The 274-nt window shown below is 48.9% G+C and overlaps 1 protein-coding gene across 1 annotated transcript in view; it reads left to right on the top strand.

The window, feature by feature from the left end:
* LOC119591966 (mucin-19-like) overlaps positions 1-274 on the top strand; it is a gene marked incomplete in the record, with an annotated part of 7,802 nt that overhangs the window by 4,616 nt on the left and 2,912 nt on the right.

Consider the following 274-nt stretch of genomic DNA (forward strand, 5'->3'; position numbering starts at 1 on the left):
TTTTCCTCTCCTGCACAAGTAAGCAGCTCTTCATCACCAGATGGAAGTTACAGCTTTAATTATGAAACTGACTCTAGTGACCGAGAAGAGAGTGCTGACCCAAACCTCAATGTTAAGGGAAGATTCAGTTTCCAAGGCACTGATGGCCGCCGCAGAACTATTCGGTACAGAGCAGGATCAGGTACCGGCTTTGTCGCTCAAGGAGATCATATTCCTGTTTCCCCAGAGGTACCATCAGGATCACAGGTAGTCCCTCAGACAAGGAGTGGCCCCT

The sequence above is a fragment of the Penaeus monodon genome, chromosome 29 (genome assembly GCF_015228065.2).
Source record: "Penaeus monodon isolate SGIC_2016 chromosome 29, NSTDA_Pmon_1, whole genome shotgun sequence".
Classification (NCBI taxonomy): Eukaryota; Metazoa; Arthropoda; class Malacostraca; order Decapoda; family Penaeidae; genus Penaeus; species Penaeus monodon.